Source organism: Rhipicephalus microplus, chromosome 10, assembly GCF_043290135.1.
Source record: "Rhipicephalus microplus isolate Deutch F79 chromosome 10, USDA_Rmic, whole genome shotgun sequence".
Lineage (NCBI taxonomy): Eukaryota > Metazoa > Arthropoda > Arachnida > Ixodida > Ixodidae > Rhipicephalus > Rhipicephalus microplus.
In genome coordinates this window covers 21806790-21820487 of record NC_134709.1, presented here as the reverse complement: position 1 = coordinate 21820487, position 13698 = coordinate 21806790, and the positions used below count along the sequence as shown (strand labels likewise).

Here is a 13698-nt window from a genome sequence, read left to right as displayed (position 1 = left end):
TCGAGTTGCGGCCTAACAACGGAATTATAAGCTAGCAATTTAACACGTGGAGGAGTGGCTTTTAGTTTGTGCCTGAGGAACCCGAGTTTTCTGGAGGCCGATGCGCGAATTTCGTTAATGTGACTGGACCAAGTTAGTCGGCTTGTTATAGTAACTCCTAGATATTTATATTCGTCTACTTGTTTAAGCGTGTGGTTATTGGGCCTGTAGGAGGACGTGAATGCATTTTTTTTGTTAGTTACCTGGAGCAATACAGATTTGTCACAGTTCAGTTCCATGGGCCATTTTTCACACCATTCAGAGACAGCATCAAGGTTACATTGCAGGTTACTTTGGTCACTTGAGGATGAAATTCGTTTAAAGAGTACACAGTCGTCCGCAAACAACTTTAAACCAATCGACGATGCGTCTATAACGTCAGAAATATCATTGATATAAATTCAAAAGAGTACGGGTCCCAGCACGCTGCCCTGAGGAACACCGGAAGTTACAGGGAGAGTATCGGAAAAACAGCTACCGATTTTAACAAACTGCTTGCGGTTAAACAGATAGCACTGGATCCATTTTATGAGTGTTATTGGTAAGCCAATTTTTTGAAGCTTTAGGATTAGTTTACTGTGAGGAACGCGGTCGAATGCTTTGCTGAAATCTAAAAAAATGACGTCGATTTGTTCAGCCTTATCGAGTGAAGACGCAAGTTCATGAATAGTGGTTACTAACTGGGTAAGCGTAGATAAGCGTATTCTGAACCCGTGCTGACAAGGCGTTAGAATATTGTTGGCTTCTAAAAACGAGACAATAAAATCTGATACTACATGTTCGAAGAGTTTACAGATGCTAGAAGTCAGGGAGATAGGGCGGTAATTGTTTGCAAAGAGGCGGTCTCCTTTTTTGAAGATTAGTACGACACAGGTCATGCGCCAGTCGTCAGGAATTTCGGTACAGTCAAATGATAACCTAAAAAAGTGAGTAAGATTATGCCCTAGCGGCTCAGCGTATCGGTGCAAGAAGGCATTGGGTATGTTGTCGGGGCCAACGGAAGATCTAATTTTTAGGTTGAGTAACATGTCAATAACACCCTCAACGATTATAAATTCTGAGGACAGATTTGGGAGAGGCATGTTGTACGGTGTACTATCTTGGATTGGAGAGAAAACGGAGTGAAAATATTGGTTAAAATGGTTAGCGATAGCGACTGAGTCACCGGTAACAGAACCGCTAATTGATATCTGTTGGACGTCTTTAGGACGATCACCTAAGTAACGCCAGAACTTCTCTGGACAGCTTTTTATAAAACTTGGAAGGTTTTGTGAGAAATATTTAGCCTTTGCATCAGAAAGCTTGGAGGCAAGAAGAGTTTTCAATGCGGTCAACTTGCTGGGAGGGGAGTGGCGGCGTTTGGCACGCTTAAGCCTGCGATGAAGGTGAATGATTTCTCTTGATATCAATGGGTTGTTATGGTTAGTACGGACACTCCTGGTAGGAATATATCTGTCAATGCAAAAGTGAACGGTAGACTTCAGGGTATTCCACAATGTTTCAACGGAACTGGGCAGGCTGTCACAAAGATTCCAAAGTGTGTCTGAGATTGATTGATCATCGGCATTAGAATAATTTTTCACTACCTTATTGACTTGTTTTCGGTGTTTCTTAACGCCCCCTAAACGAAAAGACAACAAGACACTCATGTGGTCAGAGATACCACTATTGATAGAGACACTATATTCAGGTGTGCTTGAATTAACAAAAACAAGGTCTAATATTGAACGGGCATTTCCGGCAACTCTTGTGTACTAGAGAACTGTCTGAACTAAATCACACATGAGCATAACATCAAGAAGAGGGTTAGTAACAGCATCAAACACCGATTTCGTGTTAAGCCAATTAATTTGGGGAAGATTAAAGTCACCAGATAGAATGAGCCGGTTGTCTTTATACATACATAATTCATCGTGAAGTACTTGCAAATAGCTGGACGGAGCATTTGGAGGCCTATACACCGCACATATCGTGAAATTATGACCCCAACAGTTTACATTCCAAAATAGGCTCTCGTGGTCTGGTATCTCCGGTAAGATAACATGCGGAATGGAACTTTTTAAGACAATAGCTACACCGCCCCCACGAGAAGGGCGGTCGCGGCGTATGATTTGATAGGATGCAGGAACTACAACATAATCGGGGATGTCATTATGCAACCATTTTTCTGTTATAACTGTTATGTGTGGGTTATGTTCTAAAAGCAAATATTCAAGTTTATCAGTTTTGTTGACAAGGCTTTGAGCGTTTAGGTTTAATACTCTTAGTTCTTTGTCGGCGCTCCTTAATTCCCGTCAATCTGCCGTGGTGCCGTTTGACGCATTTTGTGCCGCTGCTGCAGTTGCCGCTGCCGCAGTTTCTGGTGAACGCTGGCTTTTCTGTGCTGATGAGGCAGGCTGTGAGGGCAGCAGAACTCTATGATTCCTTTCGTTGTCCCAGATGTACACTTCTTCATCGATTTTAAGCTGATCGTGAACTAGCAGGACGCGTTTTTTACTATCACGCTCGGGCTTCGCGCTTTCCCAGAGAAGCTTGCGTTTGTGCAAAGTGCTTTGGCTGTAATCATTCTGTACAAAAATATTCGTCCCCTTCAGTTTATGCGCATTTTTCAACACAGCCTGCTTTTCTACAAAATCCTGAAAGTAGGCAATAACTGGTCTCTGACCTTCTTTTCGCCCAAGGCGGTGGATGCGAGCAATTGATTTGCACTCAACGCCGAGTTTTTTTTAAAAACATTGCTTATAACCTTTGTTTTCAGTGACTCTTCCTCTTCACAAGCTGATTCCGCGATGCCATGTACAACAAGGTTGGACCGTCGGCTGCGGTCCTCCAAGTCTACTAGCTTGCTGTTCTGCCACGCCATCATGGTCTGTAGAGAAGCAGTCGAAGTTTCGAGAGATGTAACGGCAGGTGCCTTCAAGTTAAGTTCCTGTAAGATCTTGTTTATAGACTGAATTTGCGAGCCGTAATCCCGCAATACTCGTTCAGTGTCGTTGAGACGCGTTTTCATTGCCGAGAGTTCATCCCGTATTGTAGCCTGACCACACAAGAGTTTTTCACACATTTCCTCAACAGTGGGACCAGGATTTTCCTCGATGTCGCCTCAAAGCAACAATTTGCATACAGCATAACAATCATAACATATACAAGCAAGTGTGCGTGGGCAAGGCACAACCAAAAGGAAAATTTTACTTTTCGTTCTGATGTTACAGTTGGAATAACTAACCTGTGCAGTGAAGAAGAATTTCGTGGTAAGCGACATGGTCCCAGCCGTTTCGCCGTGCCCACTGCCGAAGAAGCACTGGAGCGAGTCCTTTATAGGGCTGACGATTGGTGACATCACTAACATGCGCAGACCATGCAGAGGGGTGGTGGTGAACTTGTCGGGGAACGATAGCGGTGCAGACGGACACGTGTCGAAGGAGGCGTTGATAGCTGCTGGTCCTCGGCACGCATCGCTTACGGTTGATGATCCGGCGATCACTGTCAGGAGGACCTGTGCAGTGAAGAAGAATTTCGTGGTAAGCGACATGGTCCCAGCCGTATCGCCGTGCCCACTGCCGAAGAAGCACTGGGGCTAGTCCTTTATAGTGTTGACGATTGGTGACGTCACTAACATGCGCAGACCACGCAGAGGGGTGGTGGTGAACTTGTCGGGGAACGATAGCGGTGCAGACGGACACGTGTCGAAGGAGGCGTTGATAGCTGCTGGTCCTCGGCACGCATCGCTTACGGTTGATGATCCGGCGATCACTGTCAGGAGGACCTGTGCAGTGAAGAAGAATTTCGTGGTAAGCGACATGGTCCCAGCCGTTTCGCCATGCCCACTGCCGAAGAAGCACTGGGGCTAGTCCTTTATAGTGTTGACGATTGGTGACGTCACTAACATGCGCAGACCATGCAGAGGGGTGGTGGTGAACTTGCCGGGGAACGATAGCGGTGCAGACGGACACGTGTCGAAGGAGGCGTTGATAGCTGCTGGTCCTCGGCACGCATCGCTTACGGTTGATGATCCGGCGATCACTGTCAGGAGGACCTGTGCAGTGAAGAAGAATTTCGTGGTAAGCGACATGGTCCCAGCCGTATCGCCGTGCCCACTGCCGAAGAAGCACTGGGGCTAGTCCTTTATAGTGTTGACGATTGGTGACGTCACTAACATGCGCAGACCATGCAGAGGGGTGGTGGTGAACTTGTCGGGGAACGATAGCGGTGCAGACGGACACGTGTCGAAGGAGGCGTTGATAGCTGCTGGTCCTCGGCACGCATCGCTTACGGTTGATGATCCGGCGATCACTGTCAGGAGGACCTGTGCAGTGAAGAAAAATTTCGTGGTAAGCGACATGGTCCCAGCCGTTTCGCCATGCCCACTGCCGAAGAAGCACTGGGGCTAGTCCTTTATAGTGTTGACGATTGGTGACGTCACTAACATGCGCAGACCATGCAGAGGGGTGGTGGTGAACTTGTCGGGGAACGGTAGCGGTGCAGACGGACACGTGTCGAAGGAGGCGTTGATAGCTGCTGGTCCTCGGCACGCATCGCTTACGGTTGATGATCCGGCGATCACTGTCAGGAGGACCTGTGCAGTGAAGAAGAATTTCGTGGTAAGCGACATGGTCCCAGCCGTTTCGCCATGCCCACTGCCGAAGAAGCACTGGGGCTAGTCCTTTATAGTGTTGACGATTGGTGACGTCACTAACATGCGCAGACCATGCAGAGGGGTGGTGGTGAACTTGCCGGGGAACGATAGCGGTGCAGACGGACACGTGACGAAGGAGGCGTTGATAGCTGCTGGTCCTCGGCACGCATCGCTTACGGTTGATGATCCGGCGATCACTGTCAGGAGGACCTGTGCAGTGAAGAAGAATTTCGTGGTAAGCGACATGGTCCCAGCCGTTTCGCCGTGCCCACTCCGACATGGTCCCAGCCGTTTCGCCGTGCCCAAATACCTCTCGACGAGGACGCGCAGGTCTGTACTGCTTTTGTCAATCCCTCAGGCCAGTACGCATAGAGAGTGATGCCCTTTGGGTTAAAGAATGCCGCCAGTACCTATCAGAGGGTCATCAATAGTGTACTGGCTCGGCATAGACATTATGCTTGCGCTTACATTGATGATGTAGCGATATACTCCGAGAACTGGAACGAGCACCTGGAACATTTAGACAAGGTGCTTGTGTCCCTAGCGAAGGCAGGGTTGACGCTCAACGTAAGCAAATGTCGGTTTGCACAACAAGAAGTAAAATTCTTGGGGCATATTGTGGGATCAGGCAAGCACGGGGCCGATCCAGAGAAGGTCAGGGCGATAAAGGAGATCCCGGCTCCCGAAACAAAGGGACAGCTTCGTAGATTCTTAGGGCTAGCCAACTATTATAGGGATTACGTACCCGAGTACTCCAAAATCGTTATGCCTCTGACTAACCTAACTGGCCGACGTATTCCGCAAAAATTACCTTGAAATACAGAGGCGCAGGAAGCTTTTGACAAGGTGAAAAACTGTCTAGTGCAGGCGTCGGCGTTGCAGGCAATAAATCCGAGGAAAGAATTTATCCTCGCCACAGATGCATCCGATTACGCCGTTGGTGCGTGCCTGGCACAGCAGGATCTCCATGGTGGGCAAGGAGCGCCCTATCGCTTTTCTGAGCAAGAAGCTTAGCCCGGCTCAGACCCGATGGGACACAATAGAGAAGGAAGCTTATGCAATCATTTTGGGCACTGGGGAAGTTGGATGTTTGGCTGTTTGGCGCTAAAATCAAGGTGATTACCTTGATTTTAGCCCAATTTACCTTTTTTACCTTTTTTTATTAGTATTTTGTACTGTGTCTTTTTTTCTCCAGCCACCACGTGGCTGAAGCCTGCGCGTAGACCGACCACGTGCATGCGCAGGTGCTGTGAAGTGTAGCGTATTTATTTATTATTGTGGTTCTTTTTGGCTTAGACCAGTGTATTTTAGTACAGTTTTCTAACACGTGGGCATCGGTAAACTGAGCTAGCCATGGTCAAAAAGACCGTAAAGTGTTCTGAGTGCGGGGTAGGGCGGAAGGTGGAAATTAGTGCGGAGGAGAAAGCAGAAGATGACGCCAAGTGTAGACAGTGCGAGTTCGAGGAGAAAATGAAAAATATGATGGCGGTCCAGAGTGGGCTCATGGAGAAAATCGCAGCGCTGGAGAATGCATTGGCGAAGGAGCGAGAGAAAACGTCAGCCATGGAAGAAAGGCTCCGGGCAGCCGAGAAGGGCCTATCGAAGGTCGTGAAAGGGAACGAAGACGCAGGTGACGGCGGAAGCATTATGGCGACGACCCCCCGTGCGGGAGAGATGAAGGAAACAGGCATGACAAAGGCAGATACATTGGCCACAGGGCCCAGCTACCGGGAAGTAGTTTTGAGGGAGGGAGGGAGCAAACCAGCAGCCGTGACTCACGCTAGTCACCTAGTCAGCAGCCAGGTGCAGGTTTCAGAAGGAATGTCTGAACAGGTCATCATCGCCGGTGACTCAAATTTGGTCCGATGCGCAGCGGCAATGAAAGAAAGGGTGAAAGGCGACAAGAGAGTTGCGATAGGGACGTTCCCAGGACAAACGCTGGGGACAGTAATGAGTCAAGCGGGTGAACAACTCGCAGCTAAGGCTGGCAATCGTAACCTCGTTGTAATTGCGGGAGGGTTAAATGACGTCCTGAAAAAAGAATCGTCAGGACTAGCGACGGCCTTGGCGAGAGGGGTGGATGACATGCGCACCGTGTCCCCCCAGGTGCAAATTGTAGTATGCACAGTACCGGAAGTACCGGTGCGCAACGTCAACCTGCGAACAGCGGTTGTCGACGCAAACAAGGAGATATGGCGGATTAGTCGAGAGAAGGGTTTCGAGGTAGTGGATTTAAACAGGGAAGTGCACAGGTGGGGTGGATTCCAAAGAGACAGGATTCATTTCGATAAGAGGCTTGGACACGAGGTGGGCTGGCGACTGGCAGGACGCGCAGTAGCTTTTTTGGGGGGCTCACGGGCCCTTCGGAGTCCGGGGTAGCTCGTAACAGGGAAAGCAACCAGGAGGACGCTTTGACAGGTAGAATTGCGAAAAACCAGAAAAAAGGTAAAAGAAAAAGGAAAAAGGCGCGTGTTGCAATTAGTTACATAAACATGCAGGGTGGCAGAAAGAAGGAAAAATGGTTAGAGATTGAGGAGCAGTTAAACAAAGAACAGATAGGCGTGTATGCGGTTACAGAAACACACCTTAGAGACTTGGAAGAGCCACCACATATTAAAAGTTATGTTTGGGAAGGGTGTAACAGGACCATATCGGAAAGGAAAGGTGGGGGTGTAGGAATGCTAATTCACCGCGGAGCCAAATGGGTTAGAGTGAAACAGACGTGTTCAGAGCACCTCTGGGTTCGGGGCACAGTAGGTGGAAAGGAAACGTGGCTAGGGGTAGCCTACTTGTGGACGGGGAATAACTGCAGAGAAAAGAATCAGGAGATAGTGGATTGCATGAGTGCGGATATTAAGGAATTTGGTAATGGGGCCGAAATCATCCTTCTAGGGGACATGAATGCCCACATACATGACCTTGACGGATATTCAGACACCAATGGGAAGTTATTACTAGATCTTTGCGAGCAACATAGTCTGGAGATAGTTAACACGGGGCCTAAATGTGACGGCCAGATCACATGGGAAGTCGGAAACAAGCAATCAAGTATTGATTATTGTCTCATGACTGAAGGAATTTACCACAAACTGACAGAAATGAGGATAGACGAGGAAGGCATTAACAGCTTGGGTAGTGATCATAAACGAATAACATTACAAATGGGATACGAAACTGAAAATATGAGCATGGAATCAAAGTCTGGCAGCTCGTATTTAAATGACAAACAAATAATAAATATAGCCGCAAGAGTCGAGGAAGAAGTAGGCGAAATACCAGGCAAGGACTGGGAGTATAGTGAGCTGTTACATCTAATGACGAAGGAGATAGGGAAAGAGAAGAAAACTGTTTGCTGGAAAGGAAAAAGGAAGCCAAAAAGTTGGTGGAACAAGGAAATCCGGGAGGCGATCGAGAAGCGACGCGAAGCCTCACGGGAGCATAGAAAGGCAAAAAAGGAGAAGCGGCCGCAGGACGAAGTCAAAAAAATATGGGAAATATATTTAGAGAAAAAATCCCTTGTACAGAAATTGGTAGAGGCAAAAATTAAAGGTGAAAGTGAACGCTGGATGACAGAGATACACGAAAAAAAGGAGGCCGCGCCTAGAATTTTTTGGAGCCACATAAAGGCGCTAGGTAGGAAGTCTGTCACAACGCAACAACATATTCTAGATGAAGGAGGAAATCAATTGGAAGGGTACGAAGCGCTAGGTTACATCCAAAAGGTAACAGCCGATTCGTTTCAAAAGAGCGTCCAGGGGATCTCCCCGGTGAGTAAAAGTGTGGCGGAGAAAGCAACAGAGGAAGAGCTAGTACTTGATAATTTCAACTGGAAAAAGGCCGAAGGAAAAATTCCAAAGCGCACTGCCGCGGGTTTAGATGGGATTCCCGTTAGCCTCATTAACGAACTAGGACATAACACTAAAGAAGCATTGTTAAAAGCAGTAGAAAAAAGCTTAAAGGACGGACAAATACCGGACAGTTGGCGACAAAGTAGAATGAACTTAATCTATAAAGGCAAGGGAGAAAAGGACAAGATTCGCTCGTATAGACCACTAACCATTACATCGGTACTATACAGGATGGCGATGCAAGCAGTAAAAATGAAAATAGAAACATGGGCCGAACATAACGATATTTTGGGAGAACTTCAGAACGGATTTCGAGTCGACAGGCGGTTAGACGATAACCTGTTTGTTCTCACTCAGTGTATAGAAATATCCAAAATAGAGAATAGGCCCTTGTACGTGGCTTTTCTAGACATCACTGGGGCATACGACAACGTTAATCAGGAAATTTTGTGGGGTATATTGAAAGGAATGGGCATGGGCGACGACTGTATACAGCTTTTGAGGGAGATATACCGAGAAAATACAGTTTGCATAGAGTGGGAAGGAATGCGTAGCAAAGAGAACGTTGAGGTTAGCAGGGGTCTGAGACAGGGATGTCCTTTGTCCCCGCTGTTATTCATGCTGTACATGGTGAGTATGGAAAAAGCGCTAGAAGGTAGCAACATTGGTTTTAATCTGTCACACAAACAGGGCGGCATGATGATTGAGCAGAAGCTTCCAGGTTCATTTTATGCGGACGATATCGTCTTATTTGCGGACAGTCGAGATGATATACAGCAGCTGGCGAATATATGCGGAATGGAAGGTGAAGCTCTTGGACTAGGATTCAGTGTAACGAAGTGTGGATTGATGGTATTCAATGATCCCTGTGATCAGACGGTGTCCATACAAGGCCAAGAAATACCGAGGGTAAGTGAATACAAGTACCTTGGAGTATGGGTAAATGAGAGTGATAGATACATGGAGGTACAGGAAAAAGCCTCGGCAGCAAAAGGAAAGAGGAATGCGGCAATAATGAAGCACAGAGCGTTGTGGGGATACAATAGGTATGAGGTGCTTCGAGGTCTGTGGAAGGGTGTAATGGTTCCAGGGCTTACTTTTGGGAACTCAGTGGTGTGCATGAGGGCAGAGGTGCAAGCGGGAATGGATGTAAATCAAAGGACTGTGGGACGCCTCGCGTTGGGTGCTCACGGGAAGACGACAAACGAGGCTGTAAAGGGCGATATGGGGTGGGCAGGTTTTGAGGCGAGGGAAGCGCAGAGCAAAATAAGGTTCGAAGAAAGGCTAAGAAATATGAAGGAGAGTAGATGGGCAGAGAAGGTGTTCCGTTATTTGTATAGGAAGAGCGTGGACACACAGTGGAGAAAAAGAACTAGAAGACTCACTAGTAAGTATACGGCTGGTATTGTAAGCCGTATGTCAACAAAGAGCGTTAAGGGAAAAGTCAGGGAGGCGGAGAGGATTTACTGGATGGCAGCTATGGAGAAAAAACCGGCTTTGAGTAACTACCGAAAGGGCAAAAATGAAATAAGGAGGGAGGCATTTTACGATAATTCAATGGGAAGCGCTTTACTGTTTGAAGCGAGATCGGGTTGCCTTAGAACGCGTAGTTATAAAGCAAGATTCAGTAAAGAAGAAGAACAATGCACATGCTGCGGGAAAGATAAGGAAACGGCGGAGCATGTTCTGATTGAATGTGGAGATATCCACCCAGGTGTACGTTTGGGCACGAGCCTACAGGAAGCCTTGGGTTTTAGGGACAACAATGGAAAGCTGAACACACCCGCGATTGAAATAAGTAAGAGACGGTTAGAGTATTGGTGGCAGAAAATTAGAGAGAAAGGACAAAAATAAATATTGGAAAAATAAAATATGGACAGTGTGCCGTAAATGGCAGAGAACTTAAGCTGAAAATTTACCTTTTTTTCCATTAAGATAGAATTTATCGAAGTAGAGGCATTAGGCCAACATAAAAAGAAAAAAAGGTTTTTTTTTTGTCGAGCCTGGTGGCATACTTGTCACCACCCCGTTATAAAGGGGACGCTCATAGCATCCATCCATCCATCCATTACCGATCATAACCCACTCAAATTTCTAACTCGAACCACTCCGTAGAGCGCTAGGCTGACACGCTGGGCGTTGGCACTACAGAAGTATAACCTGAAAATTGAACACAAAAAGGGGTGTCTAAACGCTAATGCCGACGCAATGTCGCGGTTGGCGACTCCTAACGATGACTCATAAAAGGGACGGTGAGTTAAGGGGGGTGTATGCTTTGTTAGCGAGTGTGCGCGACGGAGTCAACGTGGGACGAGTGACGGTTGGTGCTTCACGCGTCGAGCCAGTGAACATGTGTGCATGTGCAGTTGTGTTTGTGTCGCAAGTCATAGATACAGTGCAACACAGTTGGAGGGGAGGTGTTGGGCTCAAAATTCGTGCGTTCTCCGAATAACTTATGTTACCCACCCTATGGCCGGCGACCCCTCGCCAACAAGGAAGCAGGGCCACCGGAATGCGGGAGGATGACTGTCTGCTGGCCACAAAGGACGCGACAACTCCCGTGCCCCAAGGGGTGCAATCATGACGCCTTACAGGAGACCAAGCCAGGCTGCAGGTGGCCGGTACACGTGAGAGGTACACGTCCGCGTCCGCCAGACAATCAGAATCAGCGGAGGCGACGGCATTGGCGCACGGGCCAATTGTATTGATGGCCTGCCAGCCCGGCATCGCGGGAACTTACTCGGAGGCGCTTTTCCACGACCTGGCAACGCCCGTCGTCGATCATTCCGGGAACCGGTTTGAAAGAAACCTGAGCGACGGCGGAGAACCGATGAGTGGGCAAGAGGCGGTGGGTCTTCGAGGTTGTGGCGAGGAGAGACACATCCGTGCGTTCCGATTGCACTGTAAAAGTGGTGCGTTACGAATGGACTGTAAGAGTGGTTGAATGGGGAGACAGGCGATAAAACCAGGGCTGCAGGGACAGTGAAAAAAAAGAAACGAATAAACGTCTCTATATCCAGATGATGTCGGAGCGGTCGTTTCCTCAAGGTGCCAGCAGATGAAAAGTTCTCGTCTTCGGCTTCCTTGGCGGCAGCAGCAAATGTCGCGCAACAAGCGAGAGGCGAGTGGAAAGAACCAAACGGAACGTAACTAACTACCAAGGGCAAATTTGTGTTCCAGTTTGGAAACCCGGGAAAGTAAATGAAGCAGATCTTGAAGTTCTGGCTATGCAGCGGTGGTGAAAGCGCTTTTAACCCGCGCGGGTTCGCTGCGGACCACAGGGGGAAAAAAATGTAGAAATACACTAGAATGGTCGTTTTTTTTTAATTTCTCGCAAAGCAGTGCTGTATGCTTTACGGCGGGGAGAGCGACACCAAAGAGGCCCTTTTACGGGTTTCCACGTCGTTTAATTCGGTTGTGCATAATCATGTTTATATGCATCCATGAGTATACCTTATGGAGGCTGTGATATGCAAAGCAGACAGCGCGGACCAACACTACCTATATAAGCTTTGAAACTGTACAACACACACAATTATTCCTCTCATTCCTACCTCCAACATGTGAAAGCTCTCACTTTGGCATGCATGGCGTGATTATTTGGTTAAAAAGAAAAAGTAGAATGGCCGTCAAAAAATACAAGGCCACTATCCCATGTATTCCTGGGGGAGCATGACCTGCGAACGTCTGAAGGTGCCGTACGTGTTAGTTTGGTTTGTGTTTTGTTTGCGCTGTGTTGCGTAAGTGTTCGAGTTTGCCATAGAGATTCACTATCCCCCCTGGTTTATGGGTTGCATTGTACTGATACGCATGTCGAAGCAAACCGTCGACTACTTGGCTGCTTTTAAACTACCATTTAAATGCGCTTAAACCACCTCCGATTACTTTCCAACGTTTTCAAGGAAACAGGTGCATCGAATTTAGAATATCGAGATCATCAAAAGCGTGAAACGAAATGAAATAAAGGCTTCGGCAGACACCCGTCTTGTCGGTACAAATACCCGAATAAAAAAAAGTTGCCGACCACGAAAGGAGAATATAAACTACCGACGTTTCCACACCCAGAAACGAAAGCCTTCACCACGATATCACGAATGTTCACGAATTGGTATAACAAGGCTCCCATATACCGTCTACCGAAGCGTCAAAACATTGTCTCTTCTAGTTAGCGTTACTTTTCATTCAGCAATGCTGAATGTAATAGAGATATGAGCTGACACTCCAAAAAAGGTAGTAACACTCCTATACGGGATGCTCTTTCACAGCCAGTCCGACAGTACCCGTCACTACCGCACATATCTAGCCAGTGCTCTCATTAGGCAGTGGGCGTACAGCTCGCACGATGAATGAGCGTATCGTTCTACGAATATTTCATTAGCGCAACTGCACGCAACTCTGAAGCGCCGCTGAGGAACGACAAACCAAATCCCTCGTGAGGCTATTCAACAAAACATGCTTTTTTTTTCTGGTTGCATTGTCCACACCAATGCCAGCCGAGTGGTACGTAGACAAAAAGGTTCGTCGTTTCACGAAGCTCACGTAAAAGCTCCCGCAAAAACTTGCAGGATGGGGAAACTAACCTGTAGAGAAGCGGCCCTGTGACGCGCAGCTTCCAACTTTCGTGGCCCAAACAACGCGAGTGGGTCGCGAGTTTGACAGCGCGAAATAAGGGGGGCTAGAGGCGCACATGTCTCGGGGGACACGAGATTTCGGGAAGAATACGGTGTACATTTTCCACGGTCGCTGACGACAGAAGAACATGCGTTGGCCCTGCCCTCGTCCGTCCCCTCTTCCCTACCACATTCCTGTTATGGAAGTACAGCGCTTTGCACGAGCTAAATTTCTGGAAAAGACGATGTACACTTAAAAGGAACTTACCTATCAGAGTCCCCTAGTTCACGAAGGCCAATTCCATCTGCAGAGACAAACAGAGGGAGAAGATGTACGTTCTTGTCCATTTAAATGTGGTGGATTATGCACACGCAGTTTACCTCGAATCTACTTCCTAAGAAACCGGAATACTGCCTGCTTGCATCTGTGAAAGTTCCGACTAAATACAATTCAGTACGCTCTGAAGAGAGCGTTCGGCTGCTCCGTTTGCATGCACGAATGTTAATTCTACGTTTTAAAAGCGTTTTCTATGGGCCACGGTAGCTTTCTCTCACGTAGGCTGAG

At 47.7% G+C, this 13698-nt stretch overlaps 1 protein-coding gene across 3 annotated transcripts in view; it reads right to left on the bottom strand.

Moving 5' to 3' along the window:
* Positions 1–13698, bottom strand: part of LOC142774620 (beta-galactosidase-1-like protein) — a 128160-nt gene that overhangs the window by 59592 nt on the left and 54870 nt on the right. For all 3 annotated transcript variants that reach the window (XM_075875199.1, XM_075875201.1, XM_075875200.1), the window contains one exon: positions 13402–13438. The gene's annotated coding sequence lies outside the window, so the exon portion shown is untranslated. The remainder of the gene's footprint in view (positions 1–13401; positions 13439–13698) is intronic.